We start from the raw sequence: 16,871 nt of genomic DNA on the forward strand, positions 1-16,871 counted from the left end.
CCAAAATTCTAACTAAAACCAGAACACCTCTTTATACCATACTTAGCAGCAGTATGATCCAGCAGAGTGCAGCTCTTCACAGATTGTGAAAGTCAGCTGGCAGGGCCTTTTAACTATTCTTCAAAGAACCATAATACATCCCTCCTGTAAACTGGTAACACAAGATGCCATCTCTCCTAGCATAGCAGTAGGCCTTCCTGGCTTTCTTTTATCACGTGCAGCTCAGCTCTTAATGCCAATAGCACTTTGATATGTAAGGAGAGGCACCCTTGTACTGTTGTGACATTCGGCCATGTTAAATCAGTTAAATCTTTAGGCTACTCACACTGTCCCAAATGCAACTGATCTCGGATACTAGTCCATCAAATTTGTAACGGATCAATTCTAACTTAGCATCCATAACAAAAGCCACAATACTCTTGCAATCCACTGAGTAAATGCCAGCAGTTCTTCAACGATGGACTTAAGGAGATAAAACTTTAATTACTGACAACAGTTGGAGCCATTAATTCAGGCTGCCATCATGGCTTGGAAAAATTATCTGGAAGTCAACAAATTACAAACCCTAGCAAAGCTACATTCAAAGAAAAAAAATACTGAAGATCTGGTATAAAAAACTATTCAATGGCAATAAAGGGAATGAAATTCACCCCCCCCCCCATGGCATAGGTCAGTGTTAGTTATACCAATTGAGGGCAAAGTGCAAACAAAAATCTGGTATTTAAGCATATTCATACTGGGAATGCAAACAAAAGAAATACAGTGCCCAATGTGGTTTTGCCTCAGTTCGAAAACAATATTGGGATAAAGGCATTCCATTTTCCAATGGTTGTTCAAAAATGATCAAGATACAGAGCCACATATGCCAAAATTAAGCCACAGAGGAGACTACAATGCCCATGACCCATTTAACATTAACAAAAACATTCACAGGAGCAAGTTTAATGGCCTAAACTGAAGTATTTAAATGAAGCTAAGCTGACACAAACTCAGAAAAAAGAACAAAAGGAAAAAAGGCTTCAATGAAAATAAGTATTACAACAAAAATGAAGGTTAAGTACAGAGTAAGTAGCCATCGAGCTGTAGATGGATATGGGTTCTCATATTTTCTCTTATTTGCTATTCCTTTTGTATATAGTTCATAGGTTCATAGGTTCATACTAAGCTAACTGCCCTTGCGAGCCATTTTAAGCCTAGCCAATTATCCCTTCTGAGAATCAAACCCTGCACCTTGTCTTTGTAAGGCTAACAACAAACAACCATTATAGCCCCCCCCTCCCCCCCAATGCCCATTCCCATTCCCACACCGGGAGTCGAACCCAAGCCACCTGGGTGAAAACCAGGAATCCTAACCGCTAGACCATATAGGACATTCCCCCTAACATTTTTAGCTTTTCAGATGAAACTAACAACAAAGGTCATGGTTTCTGTGGGTGTTCCCTGCCAAATTAATGATACATGCCCAATTGCCTAAAGTTAATGCAGTGATGTATTCCAGTAATGCATGCTGGTTTTTCATTTTATTCTGAATGTTGGGTAAAGGCCTTAATATTCCTATTTTGAGACTTCCAGTGTGCAGGTAGGAAAATAGGTACCTACAAAAATAGTGCTCCAGACTAGGCTAACGATTCAGTAAAAAGGTTGTAAAAATTGTAGTCTCACTATAAGGAAGCATTGGAGATTAGTGTCACACACAAAGCTTGACCAAAAAAAACAAATGGACAGAAAATAAAAAAAGATTAAGAATTATCTGTAAAAGTTGTTGTCTCTTTCGGCTTTTCCCAGTTAGGGGTCGCCACAGCGGAACTCCGGTTCGCTAATGATTGGCAGTAGATTTTTACGTGCCGAGTTGCCAGCTCTGACGCACAACCTTCAACGAAGGTACGCCCATTCACGCACGTCTCCACACAGAAGACGCTTTAGCTGAGAATTGAACAGGACAACGTCGTACTGTGAGGCGACAACGATACCACAGCACCACCACCAGGAGTAAGAAATATCTGTAAAAGTAAAGTAAGGAAAGAAGGGTGAGAAAGAATGGTGGGAAACTGATCCAAGGATGGATGACTAGCAAGGTGATGCCTTGACGTGACTGGAAACCAACACTTGTCACATCTATGCTGAAAGTCAAGATCAGTGTGGTTTGCCAACAGGCTACATTAGCATGCAACTTCAAGAGGTACAGGAAACCCTTTCCACTTACTCAGATAGAATTAAGTTTAAAACCTGCTGAGGAAAAGTGAAATTTGGTGAACAATGAGCAAATTTAAGATCAGTTACTATAAAATATGGAGTTGGAGGACAGGTCCAGAAGAGAAAAAAAGTTATGTTCTTTCCATAACGTTCCATGTTTGTTGTCCTTCATCTTGCCTTCCTTCTTTCTGTTTGGGTTTGGAGCCTAACTCGGCTATGACTCTGCCACATACTACAGCTCGAAAAGTCTTTACTGGCTCAAGCCTAACCCCCCTACCCCAACATGCCTAGCCGTAGCTACCCAGATCTCATTTGTGATAACCAACCACTAGACAAAGTAGGTAAAACAAGAATCAAGTTACCAAAAATTACCATAGCAGATAATCCCCTTGTAACAGGAAGGAGGCATAACAAGTGAGGGGACAAAGACTACCTAAAAGCAGCTGGAGTGACAGCAGAAACTCAGCCAGTGTAGCCAAATAAAAGGAAATCCTCTCAATCATCCAGGAAGGATGGAGGGATGCAAAGAAGGAAGGCGAGATGAAGGACAACATGGAAAGGTATGGTAAGAACATAACTTCTTTATGTTATGTTGTCCCTATCTTGCCTTCCTTCTTTCTGTTTGGGACAGCGCCCCCAGCACCTAAATCCTGGGTGTCTCACTGGAAAAAACTCTTCAGGATTGTGGAACCAAAGGATGCCCTGTTCTGGGAGGCCACGTCCACTGTGTGATGAGTAATGAAGGTATGGGGGTTAGCCCATGTTTCTGCCGCACAGATAAAATCTAGAGGTAGTCTAGCTTGAAAAGCGATAGAGGTAGCCAAATACCTAGTTTAGTGTCCTCTAATCTTTCCTGGGATTGTCATGTTTCGTGACTCATAGACGATGGTGTTTGAAAGCCACTTTGACAAGGTTACTTTTGTAACATGAGACCCTTGCTTCTTCTCTGAAATGGATATAAATAATTGGTCTGATTTTCTAATGTCCTTGGTTCTATGTAAAAAGCGAAGCTGCCTATGAACATCCAATTGATGGAGCTTATACTCTGCCTTGTTGCCATAAATGGAGAAGAAACAGGAAGTTCAATGTACTGATTCAAATTGTACTCTGAACAAACTTTTGGCAAAAAGGAAGGATTAGTTCTGAAAGAGACTTTTCTTTCTTTGTGGAAAATCAAATAAGGAGGGCGAATGGAAAGTGCCTGTAACTCCGAAACCCACCTGGCTGATGTAATGGCAATCAAGAAAAGGGTTTTCCACGACAAAAACTTGAGGACAAGAAGCAGCAGCCTAAAGGGGGGGATTAGAGCTGCTAAAACTTAATTTAAATCCCACAGAGGGGGAGATTCTCTTATTGGGAGTCTTAATAGGGCAGTACAGTGCAAGAAGGCCTTGCAAAGTTTATGTAACATGACGTTAGAACCTAAGTGTCCTACATGAAAATTGGAAATGGCAGCCAGTTGCACCCAAATTGTAGCTGCAGCTGCTCCTCATTTAAAGGTTTCAGCCAAAAAATCAAGAATCTTTGAAATAGGTGCAGTAACAGGATCAACCTCATTCTTTTTTGCCCAGTAAGAGAACCGCTTCCATTTACTAGCATAAAGTTTCCTGGAAGTAGGTTTGTGAGAAAAAAAACAAAATGTGCTGAACCGCAAGGGAGATTTCTGGAAGTCTGGCTAGGACTGGAAGGGAAGTGGAGAAACCAAGCTATCAGTCAGCTTCAGAGTTTGTATGGAGGGGTGGGGAGCACCTGAATGATGTGTCAGGAGGTCTGGAACCGGGTCCAGAATCCAAGAGCTCCTCTCACAGGTGATGCCAAAGGAACAGAAACCATATCTGATGAGGCCAATAAGGGGCAATAAGGATTAATTTGCAACCCAACAATTTTGCTTTCTCAAGAACTTTGAGAATTAGAGGAAACAGGGGGAAGGCATAAAGCAGTCCTAGGGGTCAATTGTGAACAAGTGCATCCCTGGGTGACTGTCCCAGCGGTGGGACTAGGGCAAAGTAGCTGCTGCATTTGTTGTTTAGGTGAGTAGCAAGATCATCACAGAATGGCTGTACCCATCTGCAAAAAATCAGACCTGCAATTTCCTGTTTCAGGGACCACTCGTGAGGCATAAGTACCACCCTGCTGAGCTTGTCTGCTATCATGTTGGATTTCCCCTGGATGTGCATTGTGATCAGAATGTGTTGGGAAGACATCGCCCATTGCCATACTCGTAGAGCCTCCCAACACAAGGGGTAAGACCTGGTTCCACCCTGTTTGTTGATGTACCACACAATGACATATTGTCCATCTGTATTGCTATAGTCCCTGAAGGAAGAGAGTCTTGAAGTGCTTGCAACGCCAAGAGCACCGCCCTCATTTCCAGGACATTGATGTGCAAATGGTACTCGTGTGGTTGCCAAGTCCCTTGAACAGTCTGTTCCAGATACTGCCCCCCCCTCCCAATCTGGGAAGCGGCCGTGGTCACTGTGGCTACTAGCTGGGGGGTCAGGAATGGTCTGCCTAGGGTGACCTAGGGGAAGTAAAGCCACCACTGCAGATCCCTCCTGCAGGACTCTGTTATTGAAATCAGGTGTCACATTGGTAGATCCTGGAATGACCACTGAGTGAAAAGGAGCCACAGGAGAATTCTCATATGAAAGCGCGCTATAGGGACCAGAGTAATTGCTGCCGCCATAGAACCCAAGACCTTCAGTACGTACCGTGCCTGAATTCTCTTTTTTTGTCATGAGTACTGAGACTTGTTGACGAATAGTAGAGACCCTTTCTTGATGTCATGTCTCTTGTATTTAATTCTGCCCCTATAAATATAATACACTGACAAGACAACAAGGCAGACTTTTCATAATTTATGGTGATGCCTAGCTGTGAACAACTGTGAATTGTGTGGTCCCACACTTATCAGGTGATGCTTGGTGGTGGCATTAAGGAGCCAGTCGTCTAGATACGGAAACACCTGGAATCCTTGACACCTCAGGTGAACCATAACTACTGCCATGTATTTGGTGAACACCCTGGGGGCTGTGGTGAGACCAAAGGGCAGAGCTCTGAACTGATAATGACTGGCTCCCAGCCAGAAGCGTAGATACCTCCTGGATCACCTCTCCATTTTTATATGGTAGTACACATCCTGGAGATCAATAGAGCCCATCCAATTGTCCTGACCCAAAAAAGGGAGAATGGACTGTAGTGTCACCATCTGGAACTTCGTTTTCCTGACTGATTTGTTTAGTCTGCCTTGATCCAAAATGGGCCTCCATTCCCCTGTCTTTTTTGGAACTAAAAAGAACATTAAGTACTGGATTCTATTTGATGCGTGGGGACTTCCTGGATGGCTGTTTTGTAGCAACCTTCGTACTTCTAGGTTTGCCTGATCCTGGATGGAAGATCTGGGATCGATCATTGTGCTCTTTTGGGTGAATGGAATTTTGTAACCCCTGGATATTATGGACCATACCCATGCATCTTCTGTTATCGTCTGCCAGGCTTTTGGGTGCAGTGATAAACTGCCCCCGAATGCCTCCAGTGGAGGACAGCCAGGCAACCCATCAGGGGTGCTGAAAGGGCCTAGCAGAGAAAGTATCCCTGTCGCCCTGCTGCAGACACACACTGCCACGAGACTGGCATCTCCCGTTATTATTTCCCCCTCTGCCCCTGGGGTACTTTTCTCCACGAGTGTCAGGCGAATCCAGAACCATATTTTACCACTCTTCTGACCTTTGGAGTAAGGTCTAGAAAGAGTGGAAAAATGTACTCCCACGGCAGAGAGCTTTGCCATCTTGTTCACACCTGGTAAGAGCCTCTCTTACTTGAGGCCCAAACAAAGAAGAGCCATCAAAGGGGGTGTTTGTAAAAGATGACTTGAAGGGCTCCACAAATTGACATAGGCTCATCCAGGAGTGTCTCTGCAGAGCAACTCCTGTGCCTGCAAGCCCTACTTGCTCCATCTGCTGCGTAAGAAATCAGGCGCATGGAAGAGTTAACGATTAAGGTCAAAGTCGCAAGCTGGTTAGCCGTCTTGTTCGCTGCTCCCTCAGCTGTAGGATCCTGAAGGGTATCTCCTAACCCCTTAAGGAGATCTCCTCTGAAGTCTTGTAAGGTGCGATAAGTAGTTCAGCGACCTGAGTGTAAAGGCCGCTGATGAAAACATACACTTCCCATACATGTCCATGGTCTGGGACTCCTTGTTAGGCAGATGGACAGAAGAGGAAGTTTCTGCAAATTCCTTCTTGGTGGCTGGTGCCACCACCATAGCATCAACAGGCACTCCTTTTGAAAGAAATGGTTTATCTTCAGGGGCAGTTATAAATTTATTGGGCAGACACGGAACTGGTTCCATGGTTTTTGGAGAGCTCCACTCTTTTCGACTCACTACAGAAGAAAGTGGGTCAAAAGGCGGAGACAACCAAGAGGTGGAGGGTCGGAAACCAAAAGCATCCAGGTACATGAACTCGTCCTCAGAAGGGGCAAGGGAGTTCCAGTTACCCCTCTAAGGATTTCCAAGACGTCTGAAAAAGAGACATTCTCAGAGGGGGACCGCGGGACCCTTCCGACTCTGCCAAGTCTGTGTCTGAGGTGACGGAATCAGGAGTCCAAATGCTTCCTCTTGCACTTTTTCTTCTGAGGAACCTCCTCAGAGAGGAGAGGTTTCAGAAGAGGTGGGGGTCACCCAATGAGACGTCCAGGGGCATAGGTTCCCTATGCTTGGGGTGGAGGGGAGGTTCCAAGGCAGACACCGGTATAGAAGGGGAAGGAGACAATGGAGCCAATGGTGTAGTGGTCTCAGCAGACAGCACACTTCATCACCTAGAAGGCACCGCGGTCACGGACGTAGAGAGACTTCGACTCCAAAGAACCTGGAGACCTCCTCCAAACCAATGGCGATGGCTCCAAGGCTGATGTAGGAACCGAGCTCACCTGCGCTGAAGCAGCGGAGGGGGGGGGTTGGGACAAGGGTCTGATGCCACTCCCCCTCTTGGAGCCAAGAGAGCATTGGCCCACAGATCCCTCGACAGACCAAGGTATCGAGGAGATTGGAGAGCGGTGGTCGGAACAGATAAAACTAGGGTTGTCGGAACAGACAGCTTCACCACCATGATGTCCATGCACTTCGGCTCTAAAATGGATGCAGTTGGAGGAGGAACTGATGAAAAAACTGGTTGGGCAGACTGCAGCACTTCCTTCTGGGCTAGGCTCTACAACAATTTTGCAAATACCGGTGTCCTGAGCAGCCTCTTCACCACCCTCTCCACGTTATCATCTGAAAGGCTCCTGGATGACCGAGAGGAGTGTGCAGAAGACCGGTGACTACCTGCCACAGATTGTAAAATGAGAGACTGTGGAACAGATCTCACCGGCTCCAAGGAAGGGGACCTAGATCTTTTGCGAGTCCAGGATGGCTCCGAGACTGCTGCTGGAGCCGCCAGAGAGAGAGTCTTATCGGAGCCAACTGTCCGCTCCGAAGGTTCAGACGACTTGTCTTTAGATTTGGTCTGCACTGAGGATAGAGCCGACGAAGATGCAGTTTTATTCCCCTGGTTTTTTTGCAGAATGAGTTTCTCCAGACGCAGCTTCAAAACAGGTTTTTAATAAACCTCATAGAATAAGCTTGTTTTGGCTCTCCTGCAGGACTCGTGCACTAAAGCCATGACAGATGAACATGAGTCCTGCAAGTGAACAGCCCCTAAACAGTACACACAACTCGTGTACCCGTCCGCAAGGGACATTTTTTGGCAACACGAGTCGCATTTTTTAAACCCTGATGGTTATGGCTCCTTGGACATGGTAAAATACCTGAAACAACAAGAAAGCTAGCACACAACTGACAAACAACTTTTTTTTTTTTTTTTTTTTTTTAAACAAGAGAAGGAAAGGGGATGTAACCTCTAAGTTAAACGGCTACTTCCCCCTAAGGAAAGAAGAGCCTCCAACTAAAACAGCTTCTCCTTAAAGAAGAAAGGAGGGACAGAAAAAGGGGAAAGCCCACTAACTTAAATGGGCTGCCGACAGGGATCACAAAGGCAAGGTAGGCCCACAGAAATGACGGCCACAACAAAAGCAACAACAAACAACCGAAGGTTTGACAGAGGGGTAGTAGAATATAAGGAATGTTAGACTAACACTACCAGTACACAAAAAATTATCCAAAAACTGTCACAATATTCACAATTTAGCACAAGAAAAAAACTACTTAGCTGAGCCAGCAGAAGACAATCTCGATGCTGCAAGCGGCAAATGAGATCTGGGTAGCTACCGCTAGGCAAGCTGGGATAGGGGTTAGCCTCAAGCCAGTAAAGACTGAGTTATAGTATGTGGCTGAGTCGGAGCAGAGTTTGGCTCCAAACCTAAACAGAAAGAAGGAAGGCGAGATGGGAACAACATAACATCTAGATTTGTAGGCATTCCAAAGAAACTTGAAGAAAAAGATTTTGTTGACTTTATGAAAAGCGTCTTGAGAATGGATTGGTATCTCAAGTGCGAGTATTCGGCTTGAGAGCAAGTAATAAGTTAATATTCTGTGTTCAGTTTTCACAGAAGAGTAGAGAACCATTAACTTCAGATGTTACATGCACGAGGAGAAAATACTCCCCATCTTAAAGGAACACGTATAGAAAGTGGCAAACACCAAAGTCTTGTCTGATCATGATTACTCTGGTACAGATTCACATTAACAGAAATGTATCCCTTCCTATTATCAAGGAGTGGAGAAAGATGCAGTTGCAATTTAAATGTCAGCATATTTCACCCACTGTGTCCAAAAACCTACAATGAACATTACCAGGCATTGGAGAATTTGGAAAATGAAAATAAAGGCATGGCAAAAAGCACTGCTGAGACAGCATGTGTTGCTAGGGAGATCACTGAAAGGTGGAACAAAGTACCATGTGGGACAGTCCAATCACAAACCCCTTTCCACTTTTCCAAAGGAAAATGCAGGATAAATCAGGGCAAGTGAGTGAATTTTCCAAGAAACTGTCAGATGTTGGCAGTTGAACAAACTTTTCCTGGTGATGAAGAAAAGAAATGATCGTAAACTGCTAACCAACTGACTTTTTACATGTTTAATCAATACTCACAATTTGCGATTGTCAAGTCTTCGTTCTAATTAAAAATGCATTTTTTTTTCTTGGAAAGCAAACTTTATAAATTAGTCAGTTAAGTTTAGTGCCATCTCTACTACTGTTTCAATTTTCTGGGATCACTCACTCTTTCGGAATAACAGATATGGAAAAGTTTGGAGGAGGAATGAACCATTTTGATTTCTGTGATCTGCTATTCCTATGAACCAGGGCTGAAAATGTTAACACAAGTGAGCACACCACACTATACATGACAGTACAGTCTACAAGAGAAGTTGAGAAATCTTAGGATATAATTAAGAGGAGATATAGGACACAATACTTAAACACCCTATTCTTCAAACTGAAGGGGTCTTAGTCCATACTGAAGAGTTTCTCACTTGAGAAGCATATCACTAAAGGGGAGAGGTTTTGTACATCATTGGGAAACTTGATTGGCTGCAAAGGGAACTCCATGCCATGTGTTGGTAAAGACTAAAGAGTGAGTTAAGCTTTAACAGACAAGTTCATCAGGACGTTGAACAGAACAGACTTGTATGCTCTATGTCTCAACATTTAGACTGGAAGAATTTAAAATGAAGCAAGTAAATTAGATTTGTAAGGAAATGCTTCCATGACAGAAAAGTACATTGAGATAGGAGCTTTTAAACTCACAAGGGAAAGCTTTACTAGCATAGAAGCACAGAGGTACAAGGAGGGATGTTAATGAAGTATTGTAATAGGTTTGGACATTAGATTATATAGAAAAGAGGGAAGTCATCACTGGGTGAGTCAGTTTGGAAACACTAAAGAGGGAGATATGACATTTCACTTTATTCTTAAGCCATCCACTGACAGCTTACATTATAATTAAGGAAATTAAATGAAGAGTTACAAAATGTTTATAAGGTTATACATGCCAATCAGGGATGGCCACGGTGGTGCAGCGGTTAGCGTTGCTGCCTCACAGCAAGAGGTTCTCCGGTTCGATTCTCGGCTGGGGTGCCTTCTGTGCGGAGTCTGCATGTCCTCCCTGTGGTCGCGTGGGTTTCCTCCCACATCCCAAAGACATGCTGTAGGTGGATTGGACACACTAAATCGGCCCTAGGCATGAGTGTGTGCGTGTGTGCGCCTTCTGTGGAAGGTCAGGAACCAAGCTGGCAACTCGACACCGTAAAACTCCACTGCCAATCATGAGTGGACAGGTGATCCGCTGTGGCAACCCCTAACTGGGAAAAGCCAAAAGAAGAAGACGACATGCCTAATCAGGGTAGGGGGGGTAGAGTTAAAACTGGTTATGGTTTACATTTTTCATTTAAGGATGGAGGTAGCCAGACGATGTTTCAGAATGAGTCTAGGAGTGAGAGAGAATCCTTAAAAATTACTTGTAGGAAGGGAAAGACGACATCTGAAGAAGTCAGGTGAGTATATGGTGAGCAAGCAAAGGCAAAATTAAAGGCAGACTCAAAATAAGCAAACATTTGCATGTATGATATGAAATGCCAATGGTTTAAAGCAGCATTTCTCAAACTGTGGTCTGCGGACTGCTGCTGGACCATGAAGTCTTTGCAGCCTCAGGATTTCGCAGGACGGACATCTAACACTGCTGCCAATTGGCTCATACACTGCTTCAATCAATGCTGGACATCCTACCACGCAGAGCAAAGTTTCAAATGACCCCACCCCCCATGTTCCCGCGCTACCAGCTTTAAAAAATCTGGCTGCAGTAATCAGTTTTTCTCTTCATTTTAACTTTTGAGCATTGGAAGACAAGCAAAGATAGCAAGTGTGTGCTGCTACTGTAGCTGTTACCTTAGATCCATGAACATTAGGCCTCCCATGAAGCCTGTTCTTCCTCCCTGGGATCTTAATTTTGTTTTGGAGAAGATAACCCAGGCTCCTTTTGAACTTGCTGCTTCAGCTTCCCTTGCAATACTGCTCATAAAAGACACTGCTTTTTTTGGCCCTTACTTCTGCCAGATGGGTGTCTGAGCATCAAGCTCTTATGGCTTGCCGTCCTTTTTTGGTGTTTCATAAGGACAAGGTGTCCTTGCTTACTAATCCTTTTATGCCGGAGGTAGTTAATGAGTTGTCACATAATCAAATCTATTAATTTGCCTACTTTTCTCCCCCTCCGCAGTCTGCCAGTGAGAGGGTGTTACGTACTTTGGATATACATAGAAAACTCACATTTTATTTGGATAACTAAATCTAATAGAAAATCTGATCAGTTGTTTCCTTTCATCCTAGGTCCCTAGGTGCAGCTGTATCCAAGCAAACCATATGTTCTTGGATTTCAAAGGCTATTTCTTTTTATTATACTTTTCATGCACTATAAGTTGGATGTAATCTCCAGAGCTAGAGATGGTTTTGTTAGGGCCATACTTCATGGGTTCCTAGACAGCAATGCTGGTCCTTCCTCCTCCCAAGGTTCTTCTTGTGCTTTGGCACTCTCCCAGAGGTTAAAAATACTGCAACATGCAAATGGAAGGCCATAGTACAGTTGTGTAAAATGTTTGCAGCAGATGTCTTTTCTTTCACTATTGAAGTATTCACTCTCTCCCTCCTCCCCCAGTCCATTCCCTCCTGGATGTACTCATTACCTCTTGGGATTCCTTGGACTGGCATTCCTACTGGGGTTACCAGTTCTGAGGATGCTACATCTGGACGCCACCTTTATGCCCTAATCTATATGAGAAGCATAGTGTGACGTACGTTGTACCTTAAAGCAACAGTAGACTTTTGTATACTAGCCGGACTTCGGGCTGCAGAGGCAGGGAATCCCACAGGTTAAGAATTCTGCAACACCTGCATCTTAAGTTTCAGACTTCATATCCTTCAAAAAAATGTATAATGAGAAAACCTGAGCTACTAGCTTTCCTTACACATTTAAAATCTGAAATTTGCTCTTTATATTGGACCTTTGTCCCATCATTATTTTTGGTGATGTCTGGATTTCTTGTGCAAACAGAATGAGCTGTATGGCTACAAAGTACAATCTTACAAGTACTTAAAAGCACTATTTAAAACAAGTCTCTGAGTTTGGTTCTCAACCATGTGTCTTGTGGAACAAATGGGTAAAATGTGGAACACTTCCAAAGAGCTTACAGAGAACTTCACATAGGAAGTTCACAGGATACTTAAAGGTTACTTTATAAAAATTCCTTTGATTAATTATATCAGCTTGAAAAATATGTTGATAAATCTATGCAGACACTTTCAATGTGGAACTCTGAGGAAGGTAGACTTTTTAAGACCCAACAGGAGGAATGCTCCTCATAATGAGATATACTTGACACATGTTCCTGATTTTTTACCTTCAGTCATTAATATGGCCTCAAACAGTAAGCCTACATGTGACGCTCTTGACTTTAATCACAAGTATTTCTTCCAGTTGAAAGCAAAATTAGTTCAAGACTGTCTTACATGCGTCAAAAAAGTACATTCTTTGCCACTGTCTGGCCTTCAGGTATCCAGAACACAGAATGCACTTTTTCTACATGCAGCCCTGTCCTTCAGTAGCTTATTTTAATACGATGACCAACAGTCATTCTTAGTTTTACCCTACAAGAAGTGTTTTGTTCAATATTAAGAATATGTGCAGTTTTGTTAGTTGTATTATTACTTTGCCCTACAAGGAGTATTTTTTTTTGTTAAATATGAATATGTGCAGCATTTATACTTGTATTATTAGGTTGCCCTACAAGGAGTTTGATACGATATGCCACCTTAATAAAAATATACATAAGCTGGCATTCAACTACTTTAGCAATAAAATATATTTTGTGTATGGTTGTGCATCTAATGCAAATATTTAGGACAGTGTCCACATGACAGCATATCAGACAACAGGTCAGAAATGTCTGCTCATCTTTTGTACACTCTGTTTTAAAATTAATAAAAAATTGTTTTAAATAGGAATGTCTGCTTATCCAAATGGGATGGTCAGAGTATGATTTTTCCTCACCAGGTATGAAAACATTAATATTTCAGTTAATAATTTGGCCCAATTATAAGGTATTTCATGTTATCAAATGAAAGCTTAAGCAATACTGGAAAACTGATGCTGTTACCTAGTAGTATATTGTAACTACCACCACTAAAATATATGCATGTGTGTCACTTTTCTTCATTATTTGTAGCTGGTGTTCAGGATTTTTCTAAGTAAGATGTTGAGAATTAGGAAGGGTTCAACACCTTTCCAATGACCATCTCGGTAGCATGTCGCTATTTTTTTTTCTGGCAAAAACTATACTCTGTATATAATGGCAAACTTTTGATTTTTAGGCTTCATACCCTTCAGAAACTACATGTTGTTGTAAAGCCTTAAGTAGGCAAGTGCAATATTTAAAATATGTCCTTGATGTCGTCTCTATCTCTGATAGTAATACCTTTCCATGGTCACTGTTTTTTGGCTCCATCTTTGTTTTATGAGGTTGTAATATGTACGTTTTTTTAATAAATATACTTTATGTACATTGTGAGTATTCCACGGTGGTACAGCAGTAGCATTGTTTCCTCTCAGCAAGAGGCTCTCTCGTTTGATTCTCGGCTTGGCTTGGGAGTGCCTTGTGTGTGGAGTCTGCATGTCCTCCCCGCGGTTGGGTAGCGTTCGAAAGACAAGCGTGCGTAAATGGGTGTGCCTCCGTTGAAGGTTGGGTGTCAAGCTGGCACCTCAGCATTTCGTAAAAATCTACTGCCAATCATTAGCAGACCGGACTTCCACTGTGGCGACCACTTATCGGGAAAAAGCCGAAAGAAAAACAACTTGATGTACATTGTGCAGGTATTACTTATCTGTGGTTGGGAATTGATCAAGAGGTTGAGAGCTTGAGTAATTTGCTGGGGAGGGATGCTGTGCTCATACTTGTCAGTTGCCCCTTATTTTCCAGAATGTCCTGGATTTTGGTTCGCTTCTAGTTTATTCCTCATAAATGTGTGGCTTTACCAAACCGATGACAACAGTGAGGAAAATGAGACATTTTATTAAATTCATAGTTTAATCATAAATATGTACTTTAGGTTTAGGAAAGTAAAGCCTGTGTTAACTATTTACATATGGCAAAACAAGTTCCAATGGACTTTTTTTGTTAGGAAAAGATGCACCTTGCCTGAATGCTGCAATAATCCCAGTGACGATGATGGAAATGATATGGAGGAAATAGACCGACAGAGTCCATAATAGTTTTTCTTGGAAGTATAATCCCCTCATATATTGAGTTGGGTTTTGTAGCCACAGTAGACAGTGAAGTGCGAAAACTAGTGTGTTGTATGCGGAGAAGTGCAGGCTAATGAAGCAATGAAATCAAAGCTTAAGAGGAATTTGCATACAAAACAAAGAAAAAAGTTCAAAACCAAGACTGTTCTTTGAAAGAGTGCTGAATTAAAAAAACAAAGGCAGATTTCACTATTTCACATATTAAAAAGTACAGTTGTGTACACTTACCATAAATGTAGATGTTAGAGCTTATTCACTATTGCAGTCATCACCTGTAGGTTACCCCTGCTGTGGTAGTCCTCGGCCAGCCCGAATACCAGAGTCAATGTTTTAGTGCGCCGACTGCTGTCACCTGTAGTCATATGTCAGGTCGTCAGTACTATAAAGCACGGCAGTCGAAGTCATTACATCAGTTTTTCTTGCCCTAACCTGTCAGAAGCACAAGGGAAAAGACAGAAGTAGTCCTGGTGGCTGAGAGCCACCTTGGGAAGCATGTGCCCCCCCCCCTTAGGGGAAGATGTGAAATAGGGGAGAGAGAGGGGAAAACCAAGACTGCAACAGTAAATACACTTGAACATCTACATTTATGATAAGTGTACTGTTGCAGTCACCACCTGTGGGAGGATTCCCGAAGTTGAGGTAAAGGGTGGAAGGATAGGTAGAGTCCTAGGCATGGAGGCCCTGCAGAATTGCAAAGGCAAACCCTGCCCTAGACTTAGAAAAGAGAGGTAGGTGGTAATGCTTTGTAAAGGTATGGACAGAGGTCCAGGAGGCCGCTTCCAATATGTCCCTGGTAGGTGGTACTCTGAAGAAGGCAGTGGATGTGGAGATTGCCCTAGTAGAGTGGGTATGGATCAACCTAGGGATGGGTTTCCCCATGTAGTCTGTAGCAAAAATGGATACAGTGTGAAATCCATTTGGAAATGGTTTGTTTGGAGATGGGCTTCCCCTCTGCCCTTAGGGCAAAGCTTACAAGAAGCTGGTCAGTTTTTCTGAGTGGCTTAGTGCGGTCCAGATAGTATGTGAGTTGTCTGTGCATGTCTTGTGAGTGTAGAATTCTTTCCCCCTTGTTTTGAGGGTTGGGAAAGAAGGTGGGAAGGTGTATGGCCTGGTTAAGGGTCACATCAGATACCGCCTTGGGCATAAAGGAGGGATTAGTCTTCAGGGGAGACTCTGTCTGCATGGAAACATTCTGAACGGCTCGACAGCCATGACAGCTTGAAGTTTTGAGACCCTTCTGGCTGAGGTGATGGCTAGTAGGAAGGCAGTCTTCCAGGAAAGATATTTCAATTCTGTTGAAGTGGCAGGTTCAAAAGGAGGTAAGGTTAGAATCTTTAACACAACTCAGGTCCCATGGTGGAGTAGCAGGTCTTCTGGGAGGCCTGGTATTAGCAGCCCCTTAATCAAAGGATGAGAGAAGAGGGGTGTGTCTGAATCATAATGGGCAGAGATGGCCGAGGCATGGAGTTTAATAGAGGAGAAGGACAGGCCACTATTGAGCAACTCTGCTAAACAATCCAGAAGGAGAGGGATGGAAGGTTAGGAGGTACTGGCCCCTGTTGATGGTTTCCAAGAGCAGAATCTTTTCCATTTTCCTGCGTAAGATTTTTTTGTGCTGGGCCTTCTGGCCTCTGTGATGTCCAGGACCCGTTTGCTTAACAGTGACTTCTTAGTTTTAGTGTATGAGCCATGCTGAAAGTTTTAGTCTGTAGGTTTGGATGAAATATCTCCCCCCTCTCCTGGGTCAAGAGGTCTGACCTTAGGGGAAGCAGCTTTGAGGGCTGTAAGGTCAGACTGCATAGTAAGGGGTACCTATACTGTCTGGGCCAATCTGGAGCAATGAGGATGGCCTTTGGTCTCCCCTCTCTTATTTTGATCAGAACCTTGGGAATAAGGGGCAGAGGAGGGTATGCAAACACAAAGAGGGAGCTCCAAGGGAAGGTCAAGGCATCTACCTTGCATGCTAGGAGGTGATACTCCCTGGTACAAAACCTGTACAGTTGGTGGTTGAGGTGCGAGGCAAAGAGGTCCACCTCTGGGGTCCCCCACTCCTGGGTGATTTGCAGAAAGATTTCTCTGTGGAGCTGCCATTTGTGGGGGTCCAGTAAGTTTCTGCTCAGGTGGTGTGCCAGTGTGTTGTTGATCCCTGGTAAGTATTGGGCAATTAGGTGTAGCCACATGGAGGTGGCTGTAAGCCACAGACTCATGGCTAACCTGCACAGGGAGGTAGGATTGGGTGCCCCCCTGCTTGTTGATGTACCACATTACTGTTGTGTCTGTTTTTATAAGAAGGACCCTGGCCTGAGATGGGATTGGAAGAAGTCAGAGCGTTTTGCACTGCCATCATTTTTTTCTGGTTGATGTGCAAGTGAAGTTGCTGGGCATTCCTGAGG

At 43.5% G+C, this 16,871-nt stretch overlaps 1 protein-coding gene and 1 non-coding gene across 2 annotated transcripts in view; both read right to left on the reverse strand.

Annotated features, from left to right (window-relative positions):
- LOC122797744 overlaps positions 1–16,871 on the reverse strand; it is a 1,403,591-nt gene that overhangs the window by 1,202,368 nt on the left and 184,352 nt on the right. The window lies entirely within an intron of this gene.
- On the reverse strand, positions 1,299–1,370 carry TRNAE-UUC. Its single transcript has one exon. It is a non-coding gene; the product is annotated as a tRNA-Glu (tRNA).

The sequence above is a fragment of the Protopterus annectens genome, chromosome 3.part1 (assembly GCF_019279795.1).
Source record: "Protopterus annectens isolate FY-2018-M chromosome 3.part1, PAN1.0, whole genome shotgun sequence".
NCBI lineage: Eukaryota > Metazoa > Chordata > Ceratodontiformes > Protopteridae > Protopterus > Protopterus annectens.